Below are 20,177 nucleotides of genomic sequence, written 5' to 3' on the forward strand. Positions count from 1 at the left end.
AGTTATTTTTTGTTGATTTATTTGTCAGGAGACGATAGAGCCAAGGTGGGCTTCTACTGCTGTTAACTTTAACCAGAAGGTTATGGTAATAGGTGGACGCGGTCTAAGGTCGGTCGAATGTGCGGATTTTTCCAAAGCAAATACACCTGAAAACTTTACCTGGACATTTCATGTCCCATTGAACAGGCCTAGAGATAGGGGATCGTCTGCTATTCTCAACGGTTAATATTTTGTACTCAAAACGTACCAATAAGAACTTAGATTTAAATTATAAATGTCAATGTTTTTTTAACTTTTAATACCAGCAAAAAGTAGTCTTTATTTTGAAGGATTGCAATAACGCCAGAAACCAGGAATTATCAATTTATATAAGTTATCATTTTATTGTATATGCAAACAACCTACTAAATGACCGAAATTCGAATCTAATTTTATAAGACTTTAGGATGCATTTATGTAGTCGGAGGTTGCGACGAGAATAATCAGATAATGGCATCAGGCGAAATGTTAAATGCCAAATCAAACCAATGGATTTCAATTCCTGACATGAATGTGCCACGAAGAAATTTTGCGCTGGTAGCAGCTGAAGGTAAACGCCATTTCGCATTTAAATTTATCCTTAAATTTCCCAAACTAAAAATGTTATTTAAAAATATGAAATACCGTCATATAATTTACTTTGGCATATAAAAACTTTTTAGGACATATTAACGATACTTTACAGAAACACAAATTCAGGTTTAAGTAAATGGCGTACTTTATTACAAAAGACGTCAACCCCTTTTTGATTTCATTATTAGCAAATCTAGTTTTTACAATTTTTAGTTTAGTTTTTTAATCATAGCAAATATCATATACTGTACCTTTTAAACCAATAATTCAAGTAGTAGTTAAAAAAGTAATCAACTACGTACTTTCTAGGTAAACTTTATGCTACTGGGGGTTGGAATAAAAAGGATGGAAATTTAAAATCTTGTGAGGCATTTGACCCAGCGACTCAATCTTGGTCGTTCCTGCCTGCTATGCGGTATACGCGAAGTGCTCACGCGGCAGTGTTTCTTGGAAACAACATATACGTTATCGGTAAAATAATAAATATAACAACAAGTCAAATATGTTGCTGGTAGACTATAAAGCCCAATGTGTACTTGTTTTGCAGTAAATAGAGTCATTTTTAAATTCTGTATAATAGTAAATACCTATTTTAGTAAAATACCTATTTTTGAGTTCACCTTTTTCTACAAATTACCCGTTTTTGGGTTTAAAGCCTTAACGTTAATTTTGTGCAGGAGGTTGGAGTAACGACGATGATCCAATGTCTTCAGTCATGAGATATGACCTAACAAGGTCGCACTGGCGAAAGGTACCTTCACTTTGCATGGCAAGATGGAAGCATTGTGCTACAGTAGCCAGAGGAAAAATATATGTAGTTGGTGGTATGAAAAGGTATATATTTTGATCAATATATATTGATTTATCTTTGATGTAAAAGGCATGCCTTTGTAGGCTTTACAAAGTGTAGTTTTTGTTAAAATAGCCCAATTTTAAGTTTTCTTTGCCAGTAATTAGCCGCTTGAGATATTTCTGATCCAATAAAATGACTTAACCTGTCGTATTTTAATGCACAATTGTCAACTTAAGAATTTACTTAGCCTATTATATAAAATTACGCATAGGCTACATAGTATTATAACAATCGAGTCTGATTGTCTTTTGTAAGAAAAGCCGTATTATAATTTATAGTTTATTATTGCGGAAAGATACACATACAACCGTTCACAAGCTTGTACCACCAATAACAAATACATCCAAAACAGTTAAACTAATACATCACGTGATTAAGCCACGTGATAGAGATAAGGAGTAACAGATCGGCAATAGGTGTAAACACGTGATCTGCAGAATAGATAAGACCTTGGCGTAAACAATAAGATGGCGGATTCGTTACAGTATACTACATTATAGTTTCGTAAATAAGACACTAAATTATTTTATACATTTGCATTATTTTTTTGTAACCTAAGCGTTTACATTTTGATGTAGCAAATTGCTAAAATAAATTAAAAATCCTGTAACAGATAAAACAGTTACATATTTTTTCATTAGCCCTGAAGACCAGGCAGTTACCTCTATCGAGATGTTCGATCAGGCCACAAACGCTTGGGAAATAGTCGGCCAAACTCAGGGCGAAGTAGCATTTGCTTCAATGGTCGCCGTATAAAGACCTTCCTTCATCGATACCAAAACAAAGCACACTGTATTACACAATAAAAATAAAGGCAAGTTAACCTTTTTGCCAACACGTCAGTACATAATATTAGATCATAATGTGTAATTGCAAATATTTTCATTTTAAACTGTGCTACAGCTTTGTATGTGTTATATAACATTGCTTTTATGTACATGAACCGATCATAGTAATGTAAAATGTAAAAAAAACATATCTGCGGTGCAATAAAACACAAAATACAACATTTTTTGTGTGTTTGGAATATGATCTCAGGTAGGCATATTATACTAAGGACATTACCTCTTTTTGATAACCTTTAAATATATTTCGGGTTCAGGATGTATATTTAAGGAATAAAATCGGTTAAATTGCATAAATAAATTATTTAAATTTGACTGAAAAAAATTAAAAGAAATTTGGCGAAGGCTGTATAGTCAAAAATGTTTTGACAGGAAAATTATTTAAATGCATTGCAAATGTTGTTACGTTTTAACTGTCTTTATAGGTCTGCCTTTTGCTACATATAAATAAACAAGCGTTATACTTCATTTGATATACTCTTTATTAAAATCAGTTTATTTGCAATAAAAACAATGCCGAAAAAAAAGAGTATTTGCGCGTCGTCGGTATACGCTCAGAGCAATCAACGCCAGCGTAAAAAATGTTTTAAACATCATGTAAACATAATGTTACAAAGCATACCATTACAAATCCTGGCTAAAACGTTACATTATTGAAAAGTTAACTAAATGTGCTTTAAGAAAGCTTTGTAAAACAACAAAAAAAAAGCTTTGTAAAACGGTTAATGTTGTAGATTATTTTCTATTTACTAATTTGCGTAGTAAAAGCGTTAGTCACATATTTTACAAGAAAAGGTTAAAAATAGCAACAAATGATTAAAATAAACGTTAATTTATTTACAGGCAAGGGTTATTTATTATTAACCAGCTATTGCGCAGGATTTGAGTTAACATATTTTGCTCAAGTCAACAAGGATATAACGTTTTTGCTTTACAACAAGGATATGAAGTTTTGGCAGACCGGGTCGGGGTAACTTATGTTACTCTATGTTCAGGTCGTGTAGTCGACCTTCCTACACAAGGATAAATAAATGTGTAAAAGAAAATGTTTAGTAATATGTAAAGTTTTTAAATATGTTTTTACAGCTACAAGCATTGTTCGATGACAAAGTTAAAGTTTTGGAGGAAAAACACAGGTCCGAACTTTCTGAAGTTAAAAAGAAACAATGGGTATTCAAATTTTTAAAGTTTTGTTAACTTTAACAGTTTAGATATAGTTTAGGGTAAGTTATGACTCTAGTCCACTCTTGTAAGACAATTAAATTAGTTTTTTAATTTAATTTGCTTAGTGTTTTGTCTGTGAAGTTGAACTGAAAAGCCCTAGACTTAAATCGAAATACTGCTTACATAAATGTGAGAGTAACGATATTAACAAAACAGACGAAGTGTCGTCTGCCTAAGAAAATACTGAGAGCAAGGCGATTGGTGTAGCTACTGGCAGGCCGAAGCGGCTAAGTAAAAGCTAAGTGGTATTTTTTATACTGTTTTTCCGTTATGGTAAGGTTATATTTAGTATTTTGTTTTTCTTTCTTTCGTGCACATTTTTTACGTAAATTAATAAAAAAATTAATTTTGTAAAAAAATCATTTTCACAAAACAGTGATGTATTACTGTATATTTAGTAACCTGAGTAGAACAGGATATTGCCTATAAAAAGAAGTATAAAGATGTTGTCAGGACATGAAATGGTAATATCGTTAGATTACAAATGAATTCGTTTTATAGATAAGGGTTTTGCAAATAAATTTTTATAATACCTAATTGAATGAAATATGAAAAAATGTATTACCTGAAGTTTTTGAATTGGCGCTTTTTTCTATGTTGTATATTTGTAACGGTCTCGTTATGGTTGTTAAAAATCTATTTGTTGAAGTATGCATATGTGGTAAGAATTGTTAAATTTATTTAATTTTAGTAAATTAAGGCATTTTTTTACATTTTTAAAGCGATAGGGTTTAGTCTTGCTTTAAATGCCGGTTTCAAGGGCTGTTGAATGGCATTGGTACTGATCAAATCCAAAATCTTTTGACCCATTACCTATTTATGACTGGTATAAAACTACATAAGAAACTCTACCTATTTGATTTTTAATAAAGGATGGAACGATCGAAATAGGCTTTTACGGGAAAACTGCTATGGTTCCTTCCATTGTGGACATTGGATACGAATCTATAAGCTCCAAGTTGCTGAATTCCCAAAAACGGCTTGCTTTATTAACAGCTCTTAAAATGGCAAAAGAAAAAGAATTAAAATCTTTGGGTTCTTCTTAAAATTAATGATGGCTATTTTGCGCAACTATACTTGTCTAAAATATTTTCCAGTTTTTATTTTTTTTGTGAGATTTTTTATGCAAGTAAATTTCTACATATTTAAAAATATTGTTACCTTTAATTGAAATTTTCTCTTTTTTTAATTTAAGAAAAAGTGTCTACCATTTTTTTGGATTTTTGACAATCACGTGTTTTTACAAACAATACCAAAGAAAAAAAAAATAATGTTAGCAAAATGGTATAATAGTTGAAAAAAACATCTGTCCGAATTAATGAAAAGCAGATTACTTTTTTGGTTTTACAATCAGACAATTCTGACGTTCAGACGGTCACAGACGCCAGGCATTACGCTTTCAGGCTTTGCTAAAAATAGTCAGATAGTGTAAGTACATGTTTTTGTTAATCTGTTAATTGGAATAATATACCAATTTTTTTTCTTATTGTGATTGGATTGATTTTATTTAGCTACTATCAATTAATGTTTGGTATATTTAATTAAATTATTGTTAGCCCTTGTTTGTTTTTAAATATTTGTTTTAAACTCATAACACACAGACACAGGCCTTCTGTCATTTGCTGATTTTTTAGAGTTTAATTCCACTTCAAACCTTCAACTTATAGAAAGATTAAAATCCTAAAGGTAAGTTTGTTTAAAATAATTTGTTATTTTTAACTCAGATTTAGTGTAAAAGTTTACCCAACGTTTTTATTTTAATTCATAAACCTTTAAATATTTTCTTATGAACAGAATTTAAATTTTTGTTTGTTTAAACTTAAGTTTGTTTAAGGCGATTGCAAATGGTTCATGTTTTAATAGACTGTTAGTCTGATAGTACTATAAGGCAAAGTGACTATATTGAAATATTTGACTTGCTTCAAATTATAAATTTGATTTTTTTTTACATATATTGATATTGCATCTTTATTTTGAAACTGGTTTACTTCCATCAACTGTGGATAAAAGTTAAAAAGACAAAAGTTTGTGGCATGAAATGGTGATTACAAAACCATGCAAAGCAATGAAAACCATGTTTAGCAACATTTTTTGAAACCGATTAGGAAGCATGTAAGTACAATTTCTTAATTGTTTAATTAGTTTACTGGATAAGTTTGTTCCATGTAGTAAAAAAATTACTTTATTAATACATTAGCTTATAAGACCTTTGCAATAGCTAAAGAATAAGATTTCCTTATTTTATGATTTAGTAATTGGGAAATGCCCCTTTTTTCTTTTTTAATAACGACAAATCTTGATTTATTTTAGTTTCTAAGGATCTGTATGCATTTATTTAGAGATACGGAAAACCCAAAGAACAAAACTAATTCTCGGGACACAGAAAAAACAACAAAAAAAGAGATATCATGTAAAAGTTGGTCTTTCGTACTTCGAGACAAATAACATCGCTATGTGTTGCAGTGCTGTAAATTTTTGCTTTTTGTGTTATTTTGTTGCGCTGTGTTGTATTGTGTTGAAAATGTGTGCTTTGTATTTATTGTAGGTGTAGAAAGCAAACCTTACGGCCTAAACATAAGGTTATTTTTGCCAGTTTGGGATATTATTACCTAATTGATCTTTGCCATTAGGTTATACAGCAAAGAGTTTAGATGGGTACGAGAGAACCTAAGTGTTGAACACCCATCTTGATGTTCTGGTACCCTATAATTTCGGACGGATTGAAAGTGGGGATTAAAAGCCTAATTTAACCCACTAAAAATTTGGCTATTCCTTTTAATAAAATATCCCCAACAACTTGTCCCCTCCCTCACCTTTCTCTGAGCTTCTTGATTCAACCCATTACAACATAGCTATTTTTTCCCCTTAAAGAAGATCTTTAAACACAGTGTTCCCATCATTTTGGGCTTGTCTTCCTAAGTTTCTTGATTTAAACCCCTCTTTTACTAAAGTAACGTAACATTTCCCTCTTCTCCAGTTTAAGTTTTTATTATTTTTTTTTCGAAAAAGCACGTTTCGTGTCCCTTTAAGTTCTATTTTTAATTTAACCCTTTTTGGTAAGAGCACTACTTGCGTTTTGTAACCCCAGATTTAAATGACCCCCGCCATCCCCCCCTGGTTTAAACCTTTCAAAATAGCGCTCCTCACATTTTGTGCCTGCCCCCTTATTAAAGCACTTTTTCCTTGATTTAAACTCTTACCAATGTAACTTAAAAACCCAATCTGCTTTATGTAAAGTAAACAATATTTGGTAATAAAACATTTGCTACTATAAGACAATAACCTTTTCTCATAAAAAATATTTGTAGAAGAATAAAAGTATAACTGGTTTAACGTAAATATTGATAATTTTTAAATGTAAGTTGTGTAAATAAACATTTACATCATTAATAAATTGTAAAAATTAAGATTCCGTTTTCTGCGTTTTTTGTTCCGAGATTTCGCCTTTTAGCATTTTTCCAAGGTAATTTAAGGTATATAACCAGTTTTAAACCGATTAAACAGTTTATTTTATTTAACCCTTTTAAAATTAATATCAATCATCAGTTGTTTATTTTGCTATTTTATTTCTAAATACAATTTATTAAGCGTCTTTACGACATTATTAATGACGCTTTATTATGGTTTAAAATCTTAGATTTCGAAACATATTGTTATTGTCATTATACTTATTATTATTTTTTTTATTATTTTTATTCTTTCTAGTCCCAATTTTGAAAGAAGATATCTTTAGTTCCTTAGAATTTAAAATCTGAAGTTTTAGTATGTTGTTTATTATCAGATTATGTTTTCATTCTCCTATTTACAACATTTAATTATCACTAATTACTAATTAATATGTGTTTGTTTATTAAAATTTAAAGGTTGTTATTAATTTTTTAAATTTTTGTCAATTGTATATCATGATATTATTAACTTAAAAACGAATTTAATTTTTGTCACTAATTACTAATTAATAGGTGTTTGTTTATTTAAATTTAAAGATTGTTTTTAGGTTTTTAAATTTTGGTCGGTTTTATCTTATAATATTCATAATTCGAAAATAAATTAAAAAATAATTCTTGCTTGTTTTTTATATTTAAATGCTGGTTTGTTCATTAAAAATTAAAGTTTGACATTAAGCATTAAAAATCTGGTAAGATGTATTTTATAATATAAGTAATTAAAAAACATATTAGAAAAATAACTTTCGTTTATTTATCATATTTAAATGCTTGTTTATTTAATAAAAATCAATTTTAAGAATTTAAAATTTACTATAATTTATATCCTAATATCACCAACTTAAAACTTGGTTAAATATTAGTTTTTGTTTGTATTATATATATAAATGCTTGTCTGTTTATTAAAAATCAAAGGTTTGTAATATTCTTAGTTAATGGATATGCATATCTTTTTTTATTATAAAAATTTATATTAAAAATAATCAAATATTTTCAAACAATTTTTTATTTATCAAATAAATCTAGTTTTTTTTATTATTACAAGTGCTTACTTAAGCTATGTATACAATTTTGCATCATTGAAACGTCGTGACAGTTAGCTCAGTGCGAAAGGCCAACAACTCTCAGTACTGAGTTCCGAGGTATGGTTCCCAACTTAGACTCCTCAAAATAATCAACTTACCAATTTTTTGTATTTTGCGTACATAGGGCCGGTCATATGATCACGTGACCTAGCACACTAGTAAAAAGGTTTTAAAATTTTTTTTTTTTTTTAAATCAAAAGATCACTATACCAATAAAACCGCACTGTTCTGACAGCGGTGCTTGCAAAAAATTTTTAGCAAACAATAATATTTCCGAGAGTTATGAAAAATTTATGACATTGATTTTTAACTTTTTTTAGAACTGTTTTGGTATAACTAATGCTCAAGATAAAGAAATTTTCGAAAATAATTAAAAGAACAAAAAAACATTTTTTTATTTCGCGCACATTGAATTGTTCGCGCGACCTTTTGACCTATTTAAACCCAAAATAAAAATTACCTCAAACTTTTGTTTTACTAAAAATTTTCGCGAAATGTTTTATCTTGAATGTTAGTTAGGCCAATGCGCGTCTAATAAAATACAAAATTTTAGGTTTTAAGATTTCATAAATTTTTAATAAAAGTTTCATAACTTTTATGAATATTAATATTTTCGAAAAATTTTTGTAAACACGGTAATCGGACCTGTGCGGTTCTAACACAACAATTATTTTTCGATTTAAAATTTTTAATTTTTTTTCAAAAAATTTGTATGCAATATCATTGGCCAAAAATATCACGTGACCTAATTAAACCCAAAATAAAAATTATTTTAAACTTTTGTTCTACTCAGAATTTTTGCAAAATGTTTTATCTTGAATGTTAGTTAGGCCAATGCGCGCCTAATTAAATATAAAATTTCAGATTTTGAGATTTCATAAATTTTTAATAAAAGTTTCATAACTTTTATGAATATTAATATTTTCGAAAAATATTTTGTAAACACGGTAATTGGACCTGTGCGGTTCTAACACAACAATTATTTTTCGATTTAAAATTTGTTGTTTTTTTTAAAAAAATTTGTATGCAATAACATTGGCCAAAAATATCACGTGACCTAATTAAACCTAAAATAAAAATTACCTCAAACTTTTGTTTTACTAAAAATTTTCGCGAAATGTTTTATCTTGAATGTTAGTTAGGCCAATGCGCGTCTAATAAAGTACAAAATTTTAGGTTTTAAGATTTCATAAATTTTTAATAAAAGTTTCATAACTTTTATGAATATTAATATTTTCGAAAAATATTGTGAAAACACGGTAATTGGTACTGTGCGGTTCTAACACAACAATTATTTTTTGATTTAAAATTTAAAAGTTTTTTTTTTAAATTTGTATGCAATATCATTGGCCAAAAATATCATGTGACCTAATTAAACCCAAAATAAAAATTACCTTAAACTTTTGTTTTACTGAAAATTTTCGCGAAATGTTTTATCTTGAATGTTAGTTAGGCCAATGCGCCTCTAATAAAATACAAAATTTTAGGTTTTAAGATTTCATAAATTTTTAATAAAAGTTTCATAACTTTTATGAATATTAATATTTTCGAAAAATATTTTGTAAACACGGTAATCGGAACTGTGCGGTTCTAACACAACAATTATTTTTCGATTTAAAATTTTTAATTTTTTTTCAAAAAATTTGTATGCAATATCATTGGCCAAAAATATCACGTGACCTAATTAAACCCAAAATAAAAATTATTTTAAACTTTTGTTCTACTCAGAATTTTTGCAAAATGTTTTATCTTGAATGTTAGTTAGGCCAATGCGCGCCTAATTAAATATAAAATTTCAGATTTTGAGATTTCATAAATTTTTAATAAAAGTTTCATAACTTTTATGAATATTAATATTTTCGAAAAATATTTTGTAAACACGGTAATTGGACCTGTGCGGTTCTAACACAACAATTATTTTTCGATTTAAAATTTGTTGATTTTTTTTAAAAAATTTGTATGCAATAACATTGGCCAAAAATATCACGTGACCTAATTAAACCCAAAATAAAAATTACCTCAAACTTTTGTTTTACTGAAAATTTTCGCGAAATGTTTTATCTTGAATGTTAGTTAGGCCAATGCGCGTCTAATAAAATACAAAATTTTAGGTTTTAAGATTTCATAAATTTTTAATTAAAGTTTCATAACTTTTATGAATATTAATATTTTCGAAAAATATTTTGTAAACACGGTAATTGGTACTGTGCGGTTCTAACACAACAATTATTTTTCGATTTAAAATTTTTTTATTTTTTTTTTTAAATTTGTATGCAATATCATTGGCCAAAAATATCATGTGACCTAATTAAACCCAAAATAAAAATTACCTCAAACTTTGTTTTACTGAAAATTTTCGTGAAATGTTTTATCTTGAAAGTTAGTTAGGCCAATGCGTGTCTAATAAAATACAAAATTTTAGGTTTTAAGATTTCATAAATTTTTAATAAAAGTTTCATAACTTTTATGAATATTAATATTTTCGAAAAATATTTTGTAAACACGGTAATCGGAACTGTGCGGTTCTAACACAACAATTATTTTTCGATTTAAAATTTTTAATTTTTTTTCAAAAAATTTGTATGCAATATCATTGGCCAAAAATATCACGTGACCTAATTAAACCCAAAATAAAAATTATTTTAAAATTTTGTTCTAATCAGAATTTTTGCAAAATGTTTTATCTTGAATGTTAGTTAGGCCAATGCGCGCCTAATTAAATATAAAATTTCAGATTTTGAGATTTCATAAATTTTTAATAAAAGTTTCATAACTTTTATGAATATTAATATTTACGAAAAATATTTTGTAAACACGGTAATTGGACCTGTGCGGTTCTAACACAACAATTATTTTTCGATTTAAAATTTGTCGTTTTTTTTAAAAAAATTTGTATGCAATAACATTGGCCAAAAATATCACGTGACCTAATTAAACCCAAAATAAAAATTACCTCAAACTTTTGTTTTACTGAAAATTTTCGCGAAATGTTTTATCTTGAATGTTAGTTAGGCCAATGCGCGTCTAATAAAATACAAAATTTTAGGTTTTAAGATTTCATAAATTTTTAATAAAAGTTTCATAACTTTTATGAATATTAATATTTTCGAAAAATATTTTGTAAACACGGTAATCGGACCTGTGCGGTTCTAACACAACAATTATTTTTCGATTTAAAATTTTTAATTTTTTTCAAAAAATTTGTATGCAATATTATTGGCCAAAAATATCACGTGACCTAATTAAACCCAAAATAAAAATTATTTTAAACTTTTGTTCTACTCAGAATTTTTGCAAAATGTTTTATCTTGAATGTTAGTTAGGCCAATGCGCGCCTAATTAAATATAAAATTTCAGATTTTGAGATTTCATAAATTTTTAATAAAAGTTTCATAACTTTTATGAATATTAATATTTTCGAAAAATATTTTGTAAACACGGTAATTGGACCTGTGCGGTTCTAACACAACAATTATTTTTCGATTTCAAATTTGTTGTTTTTTTTTAAAAAATTTGTATGCAATAACATTGGCCAAAAATATCACGTGACCTAATTAAACCCAAAATAAAAATTACCTCAAACTTTTGTTTTACTGAAAATTTTCGCGAAATGTTTTATCTTGAATGTTAGTTAGGCCAATGCGCCTCTAATAAAATACAAAATTTTAGGTTTTAAGATTTCATAAATTTTTAATAAAAGTTTCATAACTTTTATGAATATTAATATTTTCGAAAAATATTTTGTAAACACGGTAATCGGACCTGTGCGGTTCTAACACAACAATTATTTTTTGATTTTAAATTTGTCGTTTTTTTTTAAAAAATTTGTATGCAATAACATTGGCCAAAAATATCACGTGACCTAATTAAACCCAAAATAAAAATTACCTCAAACTTTTGTTTTACTGAAAATTTTCGCGAAATGTTTTATCTTGAATGTTAGTTAGGCCAATGCGCGTCTAATAAAATACAAAATTTTAGGTTTTAAGATTTCATAAATTTTTAATAAAAGTTTCATAACTTTTATGAATATTAATATTTTCGAAAAATATTTTGTAAACACGGTAATCGGACCTGTGCGGTTCTAACACAACAATTATTTTTCGATTAAAAATTTTTAATTTTTTTTCAAAAAATTTGTATGCAATATTATTGGCCAAAAATATCACGTGACCTAATTAAACCCAAAATAAAAATTATTTTAAACTTTTGTTCTACTCAGAATTTTTGCAAAATGTTTTATCTTGAATGTTAGTTAGGCCAATGCGCGCCTAATTAAATATAAAATTTCAGATTTTGAGATTTCATAAATTTTTAATAAAAGTTTCATAACTTTTATGAATATTAATATTTTCGAAAAATATTTTGTAAACACGGTAATTGGACCTGTGCGGTTCTAACACAACAATTATTTTTCGATTTCAAATTTGTTGTTTTTTTTAAAAAAATTTGTATGCAATAACATTGGCCAAAAATATCACGTGACCTAATTAAACCCAAAATAAAAATTACCTCAAACTTTTGTTTTACTGAAAATTTTCGCGAAATGTTTTATCTTGAATGTTAGTTAGGCCAATGCGCCTCTAATAAAATACAAAATTTTAGGTTTTAAGATTTCATAAATTTTTAATAAAAGTTTCATAACTTTTATGAATATTAATATTTTCGAAAAATATTTTGTAAACACGGTAATCGGACCTGTGCGGTTCTAACACAACAATTATTTTTCGATTTTAAATTTGTCGTTTTTTTTAAAAAAATTTGTATGCAATAACATTGGCCAAAAATATCACGTGACCTAATTAAACCCAAAATAAAAATTACCTCAAACTTTTGTTTTACTGAAAATTTTCGCGAAATGTTTTATCTTGAATGTTAGTTAGGCCAATGCGCGTCTAATAAAATACAAAATTTTAGGTTTTAAGATTTCATAAATTTTTAATAAAAGTTTCATAACTTTTATGAATATTAATATTTTCGAAAAATATTTTGTAAACACGGTAATCGGACCTGTGCGGTTCTAACACAACAATTATTTTTCGATTTAAAATTTTTAATTTTTTTTCAAAAAATTTGTATGCAATATTATTGGCCAAAAATATCACGTGACCTAATTAAACCCAAAATAAAAATTATTTTAAACTTTTGTTCTACTCAGAATTTTTGCAAAATGTTTTATCTTGAATGTTAGTTAGGCCAATGCGCGCCTAATTAAATATAAAATTTCAGATTTTGAGATTTCATAAATTTTTAATAAAAGTTTCATAACTTTTATGAATATTAATATTTTCGAAAAATATTTTGTAAACACGGTAATTGGACCTGTGCGGTTCTAACACAACAATTATTTTTCGATTTCAAATTTGTTGTTTTTTTTAAAAAAATTTGTATGCAATAACATTGGCCAAAAATATCACGTGACCTAATTAAACCCAAAATAAAAATTACCTCAAACTTTTGTTTTACTGAAAATTTTCGCGAAATGTTTTATCTTGAATGTTAGTTAGGCCAATGCGCCTCTAATAAAATACAAAATTTTAGGTTTTAAGATTTCATAAATTTTTAATAAAAGTTTCATAACTTTTATGAATATTAATATTTTCGAAAAATATTTTGTAAACACGGTAATCGGACCTGTGCGGTTCTAACACAACAATTATTTTTCGATTTTAAATTTGTTGTTTTTTTTTTTAAAATTTGTATGCAATAACATTGGCCAAAAATATCACGTGACCTAATAAAACCCAAAATAAAAATTACCTCAAACTTTTGTTTTACTGAAAATTTTCGCGAAATGTTTTATCTTGAATGTTAGTTAGGCCAATGCGCGTCTAATAAAATACAAAATTTTAGGTTTCAAGATTTCATAAATTTTTAATAAAAGTTTCATAACTTTTATGAATATTAATATTTTCGAAAAATATTTTGTAAACACGGTAATCGGACCTGTTCGGTTCTAACACAACAATTATTTTTTGATTTAAAATTAGTAATTTTTTTTCAAAAAATTTGTATGCAATATCATTGGCCAAAAATATCACGTGACCTAATTAAACCCAAAATAAAAATTATCTCAAACTTTTGTTCTACTGAAAATTTTTGCAAAATGTTTTATCTTGAATGTTACTTAGGCCAATGCGCGTCTAATAAAGTACAAAATTTTAGGTTTTAAGATTTCATAAATTTTTAATAAAAGTTTCATAACTTTTATGAATACTATTATTTTCGAAAAATATTGTGTAAACACGGTAATTGGTACTGTGCGGTTCTAACACAACAATTATTTTTCGATTTAAAATTTTTAATTTTTTTTTCAAAAAATTTGTATGCAATATCACTGGCCAAAAATATCACGTGACCTAATTAAACCCCCAAAAAAAATTACCTCAAACTTTGGTTTTACTGAAAATTTTCGCGAAATGTTTTTTCTTGAATGTTAGTTAGGCCAATGCGCGCCTAATTAAATATAAAATTTCAGATTTTAAGGTTTCATAAATTTTTAATAAAAGTTTCATAACTTTTATGAATATTAATATTTTCGAAAAATATTTTGTAAACACGGTAATTGGACCTGTGCGGTTCTAACACAACAATTATTTTTCAATTTAAAATTTTTAATTTTTTTTAAAAAACTTGTATGCAATATCATTGGCCAAAAATATCACGTGACCTAATTAAACCCAAAATAAAAATTACCTCAAACTTTTGTTTTATTGAAAATTTTCGCAAAATGTTTTATCTTAAATGTTAGTAAGGCCAATGCGCGTCTACTAAAATACAAAATTTTAAGTTTTGAGATTTCATAAATTTTTAATAAAAGTTTCATAACTTTTATGAATAATAATATTTTCGAAAAATATTTTGTAAACACGGTAATTGGACTTGTGCGGTTCTAACACAACAATTATTTTTTAATTTAAAATTTTTTATTTTTTTTCAAAAAATTTGTATGCAATATCATTGGCCAAAAATATCACGTGACCTAATGAAAACCAAAATAAAAATTACCTCAAACTTTTGTTTTACTGAAAATTTTCGCGAAATGTTTTATCTTGAATGTTAGTTAGGCTAATGCGCGTCTAATAAAATACAAAATTTTTAGGTTTTGAGATTTCATAAATTTTTAATAAAAGTTTCATAACTTTTATGAATATTAATATTTTCGAAAAATATTTTGTAAACACGGTAATCGGACCTGTGCGGTTCTAACACAACAAATATTTTTCGATTTAAAATTTTTAATTTTTTTTCAAAAATATTGTATGCAATATCATTGGCCAAAAATATCACGTGACCTAATGAAACCCAAAATAAAAATTATCTCAAACTTTTGTTCCACTCAGAATTTTTGCAAAATGTTTTATCTTGAATGTTAGTTAGGCCAATGCGCGCCTAATTAAATATAAAATTTCAGATTTTGAGATTTCATAAATTTTTAATAAAAGTTTCATAACTTTTATGAATATTAATATTTTCGAAAAATATTTTGTAAACACGGTAATTGGACCTGTGCGGTTCTAACACAACAATTATTTTTCGATTTAAAATTTGTTGTTTTTTTTAAAAAAATTTGTATGCAATAACATTGGCCAAAAATATCACGTGACCTAATTAAACCCAAAATAAAAATTACCTCAAACTTTTGTTTTACTTAAAATTTTCGCGAAATGTTTTATCTTGAATGTTAGTTAAGCCAATGCGCGTCTAATAAAATACAAAATTTTAGGTTTTAAGATTTTATAAATTTTTAATAAAAGTTTCATAACTTTAATGAATATTAATATTTTCGAAAAATATTTTGTAAACACGGTAATTGGACCTGTGCAGTTCTAACACAACAATTATTTTTTAATTTAAAATTTTTAATTTTTTTTCAAAAAATTTGTATGCAATATCATTGGCCAAAAATAGCACGTGACCTAATTAAACCCAAAATAAAAATTATCTCAAACTTTTGTTCTACTGAAAATTTTTGCAAAATGTTTTATCTTGAATGTTAGTTAGGCCAATGCGCGCCTAATTAAATATAAAATTTCAGATTTTGAGATTTCATAAATTTTTAATAAAAGTTTCATAACTTTTATGAATATTAATATTTTCGATAAATATTTTGTATACACGGTAATTGGACCTGTGCAGTTCTAACACAACAATTATTTTTCGATTTAAAATTTTTAATTTTTTTTAAAAAATTTGTATGCAATATCATTGGCCAAAAATATCACGTGACCTAATTAAACCCAAAATAAAAATTACCTCAAACTTTTGTTTTACTGAAAATTTTCGCGAAATGTTTTATCTTGAATGTTAGTTAGGCCAATGCGCGTCTAATAAAATACAAAATTTTAGGTTTTAAGATTTCATAAATTTTTAATAAAAGTTTCATAACTTTTATGAATATTAATATTTTCGAAAAATATTTTGTAAACACGGTAATCGGACCTGTGCGGTTCTAACACAACAATTATTTTTCGATTTAAAATTTTTAATTTTTTTTCAAAAAATTTGTATGCAATATTATTGGCCAAAAATATCACGTGATTTAATTAAACCCAAAATAAAAATTATTTTAAACTTTTGTTCTACTCAGAATTTTTGCAAAATGTTTTATCTTGAATGTTAGTTAGGCCAATGCGCGCCTAATTAAATATAAAATTTCAGATTTTGAGATTTCATAAATTTTTAATAAAAGTTTCATAACTTTTATGAATATTAATATTTTCGAAAAATATTTTGTAAACACGGTAATTGGACCTGTGCGGTTCTAACACAACAATTATTTTTCGATTTCAAATTTGTTGTTTTTTTTAAAAAAATTTGTATGCAATAACATTGGCCAAAAATATCACGTGACCTAATTAAACCCAAAATAAAAATTACCTCAAACTTTTGTTTTACTGAAAATTTTCGCGAAATGTTTTATCTTGAATGTTAGTTAGGCCAATGCGCCTCTAATAAAATACAAAATTTTAGGTTTTAAGATTTCATAAATTTTTAATAAAAGTTTCATAACTTTTATGAATATTAATATTTTCGAAAAATATTTTGTAAACACGGTAATCGGACCTGTGCGGTTCTAACACAACAATTATTTTTCGATTTTAAATTTGTCGTTTTTTTTAAAAAAATTTGTATGCAATAACATTGGCCAAAAATATCACGTGACCTAATTAAACCCAAAATAAAAATTACCTCAAACTTTTGTTTTACTGAAAATTTTCGCGAAATGTTTTATCTTGAATGTTAGTTAGGCCAATGCGCGTCTAATAAAATACAAAATTTTAGGTTTTAAGATTTCATAAATTTTTAATAAAAGTTTCATAACTTTTATGAATATTAATATTTTCGAAAAATATTTTGTAAACACGGTAATCGGACCTGTGCGGTTCTAACACAACAATTATTTTTCGATTTAAAATTTTTAATTTTTTTTCAAAAAATTTGTATGCAATATTATTGGCCAAAAATATCACGTGACCTAATTAAACCCAAAATAAAAATTATTATAAACTTTTGTTCTACTCAGAATTTTTGCAAAATGTTTTATCTTGAATGTTAGTTAGGCCAATGCGCGCCTAATTAAATATAAAATTTCAGATTTTGAGATTTCATAAATTTTTAATAAAAGTTTCATAACTTTTATGAATACTATTATTTTCGAAAAATATTGTGTAAACACGGTAATTGGTACTGTGCGGTTCTAACACAACAATTATTTTTCGATTTAAAATTTTTAATTTTTTTTTCAAAAAATTTGTATGCAATATCACTGGCCAAAAATATCACGTGACCTAATTAAACCCCCAAAAAAAATTACCTCAAACTTTTGTTTTATTGAAAATTTTTGCGAAATGTTTTTTCTTGAATGTTAGTTAGGCCAATGCGCGCCTAATTAAATATAAAATTTCAGATTTTAAGGTTTCATAAATTTTTAATAAAAGTTTCATAACTTTTATGAATATTAATATTTTCGAAAAATATTTTGTAAACACGGTAATTGGACCTGTGCGGTTCTAACACAACAATTATTTTTCAATTTAAAATTTTTAATTTTTTTTAAAAAACTTGTATGCAATATCATTGGCCAAAAATATCACGTGACCTAATTAAACCCAAAATAAAAATTACCTCAAACTTTTGTTTTATTGAAAATTTTCGCAAAATGTTTTATCTTAAATGTTAGTAAGGCCAATGCGCGTCTACTAAAATACAAAATTTTAAGTTTTGAGATTTCATAAATTTTTAATAAAAGTTTCATAACTTTTATGAATATTAATATTTTCGAAAAATATTTTGTAAACACGGTAATTGGACTTGTGCGGTTCTAACACAACAATTATTTTTTAATTTAAAATTTTTTATTTTTTTTCAAAAAATTTGTATGCAATATCATTGGCCAAAAATATCACGTGACCTAATGAAAACCAAAATAAAAATTACCTCAAACTTTTGTTTTACTGAAAATTTTCGCGAAATGTTTTATCTTGAATGTTAGTTAGGCTAATGCGCGTCTAATAAAATACAAAATTTTAGGTTTTGAGATTTCATAAATTTTTAATAAAAGTTTCATAACTTTTATGAATATTAATATTTTCGAAAAATATATTGTAAACACGGTAATCGGGCCTGTGCGGTTCTAACACAACAAATATTTTTCGATTTAAAATTTTTAATTTTTTTTCAAAAAATTTGTATGCAATATCATTGGCCAAAAATATCACGTGACCTAATGAAACCCAAAATAAAAATTATCTCAAACTTTTGTTCCACTCAGAATTTTTGCAAAATGTTTTATCTTGAATGTTAGTTAGGCCAATGCGCGCCTAATTAAATATAAAATTTCAGATTTTGAGATTTCATAAATTTTTAATAAAAGTTTCATAACTTTTATGAATATTAATATTTTCGAAAAATATTTTGTAAACACGGTAATTGGACCTGTGCAGTTCTAACACAACAATTATTTTTCGATTTAAAATTTGTTGTTTTTTTTAAAAAAATTTGTATGCAATAACATTGGCCAAAAATATCACGTGACCTAATTAAACCCAAAATAAAAATTACCTCAAACTTTTGTTTTACCTAAAATTTTCGCGAAATGTTTTATCTTGAATGTTAGTTAGGCCAATGCGCGTCTAATAAAATACAAAATTTTAGGTTTTAAGATTTTATAAATTTTTAATAAAAGTTTCATAACTTTAATGAATATTAATATTTTCGAAAAATATTTTGTAAACACGGTAATTGGACCTGTGCAGTTCTAACACAACAATTATTTTTCGATTTAAAATTTTTAATTTTTTTTCAAAAAATTTGTATGCAATATCATTGGCCAAAAATAGCACGTGACCTAATTAAACCCAAAATAAAAATTATCTCAAACTTTTGTTCTACTGAAAATTTTTGCAAAATGTTTTATCTTGAATGTTAGTTAGGCCAATGCGCGCCTAATTAAATATAAAATTTCAGATTTTGAGATTTCATAAATTTTTAATAAAAGTTTCATAACTTTTATGAATATTAATATTTTCGATAAATATTTTGTATACACGGTAATTGGACCTGTGCAGTTCTAACACAACAATTATTTTTCGATTTAAAATTTTTAATTTTTTTTAAAAAATTTGTATGCAATATCATTGGCCAAAAATATCACGTGACCTAATTAAACCCAAAATAAAAATTACCTCAAACTTTTGTTTTACTGAAAATTTTCGCGAAATGTTTTATCTTGAATGTTAGTTAGGCCAATGCGCGTCTAATAAAATACAAAATTTTAGGTTTTAAGATTTCATAAATTTTTAATAAAAGTTTCATAACTTTTATGAATATTAATATTTTCGAAAAATATTTTGTAAACACGGTAATCGGACCTGTGCGGTTCTAACACAACAATTATTTTTCGATTTAAAATTTTTAATTTTTTTTCAAAAAATTTGTATGCAATATTATTGGCCAAAAATATCACGTGATTTAATTAAACCCAAAATAAAAATTATTTTAAACTTTTGTTCTACTCAGAATTTTTGCAAAATGTTTTATCTTGAATGTTAGTTAGGCCAATGCGCGCCTAATTAAATATAAAATTTCAGATTTTGAGATTTCATAAATTTTT

This window comes from Corella eumyota, chromosome 7, assembly GCF_963082875.1.
Source record: "Corella eumyota chromosome 7, kaCorEumy4.1, whole genome shotgun sequence".
Taxonomy (NCBI): domain Eukaryota; kingdom Metazoa; phylum Chordata; class Ascidiacea; order Phlebobranchia; family Corellidae; genus Corella; species Corella eumyota.